The sequence below is a fragment of the Dendropsophus ebraccatus genome, unplaced genomic scaffold, assembly GCF_027789765.1.
Source record: "Dendropsophus ebraccatus isolate aDenEbr1 unplaced genomic scaffold, aDenEbr1.pat pat_scaffold_1995_ctg1, whole genome shotgun sequence".
Lineage (NCBI taxonomy): Eukaryota > Metazoa > Chordata > Amphibia > Anura > Hylidae > Dendropsophus > Dendropsophus ebraccatus.
This window is the reverse complement of record NW_027209432.1, coordinates 15,305-23,579: the sequence shown is the minus strand read 5'-3', so window position 1 is coordinate 23,579 and position 8,275 is coordinate 15,305. Positions and strand designations below refer to the sequence as shown.

The 8,275-nt window shown below is 44.4% G+C and overlaps 1 pseudogene; it reads left to right on the top strand.

Annotated features, from left to right (window-relative positions):
* The first annotated feature begins 1,901 nt into the window (after positions 1-1,901).
* LOC138775752 (hyaluronan mediated motility receptor-like) lies at positions 1,902-7,994 on the top strand (annotated as a pseudogene).
* The last annotated feature ends 281 nt before the right edge of the window (positions 7,995-8,275 follow it).

Genomic DNA, 8,275 nt, shown 5'->3' with positions numbered 1-8,275 from the left:
GAGAAAACCACGGCACTCGATGTTGCAAGAATAAGTGAGGGTTTTTATTTAGCAAATAGATACAGGTATTTACTCCGACAGTACATAAGAAATGCAAGAGATGAGACCAATAAGATATAGTGCGACGTTCGGTCCGCTATGGACCTTCCTCAGGCAATGGGGTCTCTCATGTGCTATATGCAGGGAGAAGGGTCGGTGGACTCCACCGACCCTGGTGGAGGAGCCAACACTTTTTCCTTGCTTAGTGTCGCCTCTAGTGGCACCAGCCTATATTATTATTTATTATATTATTATTATTATTATTATTATTATATTATTATTATTATTATTTATTTATAAAGCGCCCTTAGTTCCAGAGCGCTATACAATAGATAGGCAACAGGCGGGAACAATACAAGATCAGAAAACATTACATGAAGGCAGATGGCAGACTGATCATGGGGAAGAGGACCCTGCCCGCGAGGGCTCACAATCTCACAAGCCTATACCCTATGTGTCTGTGTCCCCCAATGTAAATGTAAAAAAGAGGAAAGAAAGTACTGAATCAGCACACACCAAAGTAATATATCAAAAATTATAAGTTTATTGAAGTACAGACACAAACATAAAAACATTTAAAAACAAGTACAAAAAGTGCATACCATAATAAGTCGCACTAAAACCATTGTCCACAAGGTGGCAGCACATAAGCTGCCAAATCCCACAACAAGGAAGAAGGAGATGATAGGTTGCTGTATATAGAGGCAAAGTGCAGGTAATGCAAAAATAAAGTGTCACAAGTGCATGGTAAACTGCCACTTTCCCCTATAGACAGATAAGCTAAAGTACAAACATACACTAGCCCCAAGGAAAAAAGGACTGATGAATACAACCTGTACCGCAGCCAATGTCTAGTGGACAAAATGGGAAAGCGTTGCGTCGCACAGTGCGACTTCGTCAGGTTGTATTCATCAGTCCTTCTTTTTCCTTGGGGCTAGTGTATGTTTGTACTTTAGCTTATCTGTCTATAGGGGAAAGTGGCAGTTTACCATGCACTTGTGACACTTTATTTTTGCATTACCTGCACTTTGCCTCTATATACAGCAACCTATCATCTCCTTCTTCCTTATTGTGGGATTTAGGCAGCTTATGTGCTGCCACCTTGTGGACAATGGTTTTAGTGCGACTTATTATGGTATGCACTTTTTGTACTTGTTTTTAAATGTTTTTATGTTGTGTCTGTACTTAAATTATAAGTTTATTTATTACTTTGGGTGTGCTGATTCAGTACTTTCTTTCCCTCTTTTTTACAGTTCAGTATTTAGTTCTGCAGCACCCCTGCTCTTTCCGTTATTTCAGTGGTGCCCTCCCTTCTATAGTATACTGTGTCCCCCAATGAACATCGACGAGAAAAGGATTTTACGGTGAGTAGTACTCACAAAATCCCCTTTATAACTATAACTGCATCCCTGCCGTACGGACCCCAGGGACAGATCTTGGATTAAAAGCAGCTATCTAACGGTACAAGTGGTTTGGGGGGGGCGTGTCAGATTGTGGGTACGGAGTCTCTTTAAAGGGCACTCCAGCAAAAAAAATTCTTTCACATCAACTGGTGTCAATGTTCCGATATTTGTTAGTGCTATAAAAAAAAAATTTCAAGTCTTCCACTACTTATCAACTGCTGTATGTCCTACATGTCTGGACATACTGCAGCTGAAAAGATACTGGAAGACTTGAGATTTTTTTTAATAGATGTAAGTTACAAATCTCTGGCACTTTCTCACACCAATGATTTTGAAACAATTTTTTTTCTGCTGGAGTTGCTTCTTTTTTTTTTTTTTTTAGAATGTGATTGTCAATCCTGAATAGCTATTGAGATTTCATGTACAGGATAATCTATTTATCTGTTACTTTCACTCCAGGATCTTAAGCTGCAAATGACTGCCCAAGAACAAGAATACGAGAGTAAGCTACAAAGTGCAGCATCTCAGATACATGAGCAGAGCCTGGTGAGTGCACCACCAAAGTATTTCCTCTATTCATGTTCATTATAAGTTTGCAATTCAACTATACAATTTTGAAGGGCAGTTTTTCTTTAAAGTGTTCTCCAGGCCTAAAAAAATATAGCTGCTTTCTTCCACAAACAGCACCTCTCCTGTCCTAAGTTGGGTGTGGGTTTTGCAGCTCAGTCCATTGAAGTTAATGGAGCTGGGTTGTAATACCACACACAGCCTGGGGACAGGGTGATCCTGTTTTGGCAAAGACAGTAGCTGCTTTTTCTAATCCTTGATAACCCCTTTATGCTGTATGTGGCTATCTGCAGCATATTAAACTGAATCTGTGGCAAAGCTCAGAGGGGGCTTTCCTCAGATACCGTTTCAGTCCCATCAACCTTACTGCCCTGTGATGTAGCTATAACACCTTTGAAAATAACACAGTGGGGTGTCTGCTGTTTGTCTCTGCAGTGATCAGTGATCTTATTGGGGAAGAAAAATATATGCAAAAATGCATATATGCAAAATAAAATGAGTTTCTATACCACATAATTTAACAGAAGTGCTGGCAATATGGCTGCTTCTATAACAGAAGAAGAAAAATAAAAATTTGCAGATTGTAAATCTCAGCCTACATAGATGGTCACGTATCACCACTGTTTGCTACAGTCTTTGCCTGCAATACTAGGAATTACTTTAATTTTGTGGCTTCCATGAGTTTTTCCTAAACTAAATATGCTTAATCTCTTTTGCAGGCCCTTTCTCGACTTAAAGACATGGAGCACAACTACGAGAGGCTGAAGCAAAGTTAGAAGCTTTTTTTTTTTTAATGCAGAAAAATCTTATTTCTGTTATTAGACACTTCTACATGTGCGCTCCATAGCTTTGAAGAGAAATGTTTGTATTGCTAGCCACACTAAAAGACTAAATTACACATTTCCTGTCGATACATAAGTGTAACTTCATGAAGGGACGTGAATTGCTAGAGGACAAGAATGCATTTGTGGTGTTAGGCTTAATGCACACCTGCTACAGCCAGTAGCAAATGAGTCTTAGGGTACTATTACACGGAATGATAATCGGCCGAATTGGCCCGATTCGGCCGATTATCGCTCCGTGTAATAAATGCAACGATCAGCCGATGACAACTATAATCGGCTGATCGTTGATATAGGTTAGACCCTATTTCGTTGGGCGCCGACCGCGCACCGCTGCGTGTAATAGCGGTGCGTGGCCGGCGACTAACGATATATAAATTACCCATCCACGTTCCAGGGCTGCTCCTGCCGTCCGCTTCGCTTCTCCGGGGTCCCGCGTGCGCTCTAGCTTCACAGAGGCTGTCAGCTGATAGGCCGCTCAGCCGATCACAGGCCGCTGTGAAGCTAGAGCGCGCACGGGACCCCGGAGAAGCGGACGGCAGGAGCAGCCCTGGAACGTGGATGGGTAATGTATGCCAGTTAGCAAGGGCTGCAAGGACATCGGTAACAATGTCCTTGCAGCTCTTGTCAAACGATTATCGGGCCGTGTAATAGGCCCAGTAAACGAGCAACGATCTAGCAGATCGCTGCTCGTTTACAGGTATTATCGGGCCCTGCTCGGCCCGTGTAATACCACCCTCAGTCTCTGTTAGTGTGGATCTGCTGATATAGACTGTGAGCCCTAAAGAGGACATGGGACTGATGTGTGCTGCAGGATAAGTTGGTGTCCTATGAAGTAAAGTAACTATTAAAGGGAATTACATGTAGACCCAGCTTTATTTATCCATCATTCACTAATGTAAGGAATGTGTTCCTTCACACAGTGCTGACACAGAAGAGCAAAAGAAGTTGGCCAGGAGAAAGCGGAGACTGAGAAGAGATGGACTGCTACTCTGGAGCAGATGAGGTGAGCCTCAGAACTGTTTGTTTTGGGGTTTTTTTTTTTTGGGGGGGGGGGGGGGGAGTTTTGCAATGTTTTACTGATCATTTCTTCTTATATAATGTACATAAAGGTACAGGGGTTTTCAAAGCAATACATACTGAGGAATACAGTCAACGGGGACGGAAGCAGTAGTCTGTGCCCACTGTGTAGTGGCTGCACCTGGTTGGACACTGAGCATACTAATAGCTAATCAATATGTTTTGCCTGGATAACCCAGTAAATGTACAAAGCTACTCTGTACAGCCTGTCACTCTTACTTTAGCAATCCGAGGGCTGTTTTTGCTTTTAAAAACTGCTCTGGTGACATGAAAGTGGTTGGTATGGGCAATATATAACGTTTTTGTTTTAAAGGACAACTGCGGCGGGACCCCCCCAAAAAAAACATACACACAGACACCATACTCACCATCCCTCCGGTGACTATCGCCACCTGATTCGCCCGTCGTCCGCCCTCAGTCACCTGCGTCCGCCGTCCAGCGATGTATCTCACTTCCGGGTCCATGGAAGAGAATGCTGCCAGTGCGCTTGCGCTGGAGCGCATCACATGGCTTCCAGCAAGCTCAGCCAATTGGGGCTGAGCAAGCTGGAAGCCATGTGATGCACTTCAACCAATGAAAAGGCTGCTGGTGTGCATGTGCACCAGCAGCCTTTTCTCTCCCATTCACTTACCATGAAGACGCAGAGGAGGAAGACCCGGACTGTCCCCCGGCTCTGACGTCGTCACCAGATGGCGCCAGGGAGAAGAGGGGTCAGGACGACCGTAATCGGTAATGTATACCTTCTTTAACTTCCGGGGGCGGAAAGTGGGGGAAGGGGGCCAGACCAGTTATTTAACCACATTACAAAGTTATATAACTTTGTAATGTGTGTTAAATAAGGCAAAAAATTTTTTTGTGGGAGTGTTCCTTTTAATAGATGAGGCCCATTCACTTTCAGGGCACTTGGAATCCTATTCCACGGAGCAATAATTGGGCGATTATCTCTGCGTGGAATAGAGACAACGATCAGCCGATGATTGTCATCGACTGATCGTTTATTTAGGTTCAAACCTAAAATCATCGGGCACCGACCACGCATCACTGCGTGGAATAGCGGTGTGTGGCGGACGACAGATTTCACAAGCACTATTCTTTACCTAAGCATGTTGCAGGTCTTCACCTGCGCTCCTTCTTCCTCCTGGTCCTGCGCGCAGCAAAAGCTTTGGTGCGGCCTGTCTGAGCTGACAGACCGCTCAGCCAATCACTGTCCAGGAGCAGTCTGTCAGCTCAGACAGGTCGCTCCGAAGCTGCTGCGCACGGGACCCGGAGGGAGAAAGGAGCGCAGGAGAAGACCCTGTAACCAAAGTTGTTTCAGAAGAGAAAATGGAAATGATGATGCCAGGGCCCCTGTTTGCTGGCACAGAGTTCGTTACTTTAGAATTTTATGCCTCATGTGGAACAAAGCTACTATGCCTGATGTGGAACAAATTATCTGTTTTCAGTGATGTCCTTTTGAAAGCTGAAAACTACAAGCTGCTCATAGACCAAGCTCTTTCTGCTTTAAAAGCTCCTCAGCTTGGACAAGTAAGCCAAGGAGAGGACTTCAGGCAAAAGAAAGAGGAACTATTGGCCAAAATGCGAGAACTGGAGGACAAGTATACTGTAATGCTGCAAGAAAAGGGTAAGTGGCAGAGTTGGTCTGGCAGGTTTACTTAGTCACTGTCGATTTGCAGAAATCAATAGTCCAGGCGATTTTAAGAAACTTTTGTAATTGGGTTTTAGGCAAATATGCCATTATCTGCATATAAAAAGCCTTTTGGCAGCCCCCCCCTTTCTGTCAATCACTGCTCAGAATTAGAAAATCTTAATCAGACACATCCTGTCTGTGCTATGAAGAGGGGAGGGGGGGGGGGAAGAGACGGAGGAGAAATGTGGGCAGCAGAGAACAAGGGGGGGGGGGCTATTTAGAGGAGAGAGGACAGAGGATAATGTAGCTTTTCATTAACTTTGTTGTCCTGTTTTGGTGTCTTTTTCCCTCTCCATAGGAGAACAATGAAGACAGGAGGGAGAGCTTCAAACTGCTTTTTCATGATAAAAATTCATTTTTTCGGCTAATAAACCCAATTGCAAAGTTCTTAAAATGGCATGGTCTATTGATTTCTGTCGAAAAAAATTTCACGACAGTGACTCTTAAGCTATACCATTAGACTACAGAGTCAGATGCTGTGCTGAGGCTTCTGGTATCCCACTGGGCACCAGAAAATCAGAAAAATGTCCATGTTCAGTCATGTGGTTGAACACGAACTGAACATTCAACTCCCTGTGTCTGGAGAAAATGGATACCACCTGGAAAGTGCTGGTAAACATGGATACAGCAATGTTTCATGGCAGCCGTAGTGAGTCCCCCAATTTCTCCAGACGCTGGGATTTGACTGTTAGGTCACATGGCCTAACGTGGAAATTTTCCACTGTTTGTCATCACTAGTCACCACCTGATGTGCTGACTTTACAGGGACTGACCCCTTTAGCCAATTGTTGACTTGAATGGAACACCTCTGCAGCCACTAGCTGAGCAGGGCAGTTCTATGGGATCAGCAAGTCACTGTAATTGGGAAGAGGTTGTGGCTGGTGTGGGATGCCAGGGTGGTCCTCAGGGCTGAAGTAGTCACAGATGGCATAAACAGTTGTAGTAGCCTGCTGTGTCAAGAGTTGTCCCCTAATCTTCACTGAGCTGACGTCCCCGCTAGGACAGACATCTGCAGCACACAACAAGCGTATGGCAATTTGATGCTGATGTACTGCATATGTCCTGCCAGACTGTGACGTTGGTTATATGTCCTGAAACCCTAGTACAGGCTGTATTGCATGATTAATATATGTTCTATGGTAGAATGGGCTATGGTTTAAGACATGGGTCTCCAAACTGTGGCCCTCCAGCTGTTGCAAAACTACATTTCCCATCATGCCTAGACAACCAAATCCAAAGCTTTAGCTGTCCAGGCATGATGGGAGTTGTAGTTTCACAACAGCTGGAGGGCCGCAGTTTAGAGACCCATGGTTTAAGAAGTCATGCCCCTTTATCATACAGTGACAATTGTCTAAACTGATTTATTCCTGTATGTTACAGATAATGTATTAACTGAAAGCAACACAAAAAAGAACAGTTTATCTGTGGAATTGGAAGCCTTAAAGGAGAAAATGAGCCAAGGAGATGGGCAGTGTGAGGCCTTACAAAGGCGAGAAGAAGAACTGAAAATGCAGTTGCAGAAGGAAATGGTGAGATCTGGAGCACTGATGCCTGTTCTATTGGAAAGTTTACGTATGATGCCCACCACCTCTGATGGTACTGAATGTAGTTATCAATCTTCTCTCTCCTTAGGAGACCTCCAGTGCTCTTAAGCTGGAACTGCAGAAAGTGCAAGAGGAAATGGCGAAAGAGAGCAGTCTTCTGGAAGATGAGCTGGAGGGGGTGCTGGATGAACTTGATAGACTACAACACCAGGAGGAAGAAGCTGAGAAAATGATTCTCCAAATAGAGCAAGTGAACAAAGAGGGCAGAGCAGCTTGGTCGTCTGGAAGAAACTTTAAAAGGGTGAGCTGTGCTATTGGCTGCAGCAGTCCTCAAGACCCCCCCCCCCCCCCCCCCCCCCCCCCCCCCCCCCCCCCCCCCCCCCCCCCCCCAAACAAGGCTGGCTAGCACATATGAAATCATCTAAAGTATTCCCTTGCAGGCATTATTTCTGGTTGCCCCTGAAAATTGAAAATGTTGCCTGTATTAAGGGTTAACCATGTTTGCCTGGTCACAAAGACTTTTTGACTTGGATATTACTGGGGTCCTGACACTAACATTGGCTTTCAAATGAGACGAAAGGTGAATGGTTGTTGTGGAGAAAACAAAGGAAGATTGTTCAAGTAGTTGTGATAACGCCATTGATGGCCCTCTAACTCAGAATTCGTAAAATTCTGCAGGTCAAGCCTTTTTACACTAGTTGTGTTCCTTACAGGAAAAACCAAGAGCTGGAAAATGCAAAAAGAAAATCCCAAAAGGAAAATCTCAGAGCTGAAAGAAGAACACGCCAGCACCTTGTGTAAACTTTCTGAAACTGAAAGGCATTTACAATAGTACTGGTGTTATGGAATATATTACTGGTTGTTATAGATGCAAAATCACTACTCGTACACCATACGTGAATATTGTGGCTTATCAACTTTATATTGCTAGTGTGGTGAGCACTTAGACCGAAGGGTTTTTGTTTGACTGGTACACTTTAACCCTTACACGACCCAGGGCGTATAGTTACGCCATGGAAGTCTGTCCCCAGACAACCTAGGGCGTAATTATAAGTCCTGGGTGTTTCTCCGGCTATGAAGCGCGCTCCGGAGCGGAGACCTCACCGGTGATGA